Source organism: Cynoglossus semilaevis, chromosome 18, assembly GCF_000523025.1.
Source record: "Cynoglossus semilaevis isolate Cse_v1.0 chromosome 18, Cse_v1.0, whole genome shotgun sequence".
NCBI classification, from domain to species: Eukaryota; Metazoa; Chordata; class Actinopteri; order Pleuronectiformes; family Cynoglossidae; genus Cynoglossus; species Cynoglossus semilaevis.
In genome coordinates this window covers 9,313,441-9,313,730 of record NC_024324.1, presented here as the reverse complement: position 1 = coordinate 9,313,730, position 290 = coordinate 9,313,441, and positions in this window count along the sequence as shown.

The following is a 290-nucleotide window of genomic DNA, read 5'->3' as shown; positions in this document are numbered from 1 at the left end:
TAATGCTAAATATGGCATGAGTTGCTCCAGTGAGATATACAAGAAAGTCTCTCAGAATATCCCAATAGTCTTTATCCAATCGATTAAGAATAATAATTTGAACATACTAAATTCTAATTTACACAAGGTGAAGATAGATGGTCTGGACCTCATAATCGGAAAAATGTAGTTTTGAGGCTGTACTTCGTAAACACCTTATATCCAGGTAGAACAAAAAGCTCCCTAACTCTTAGAGATTATAACAAATCTGAAACATCAACTATTCAAACTAAATACTTAAGATTTCCAAT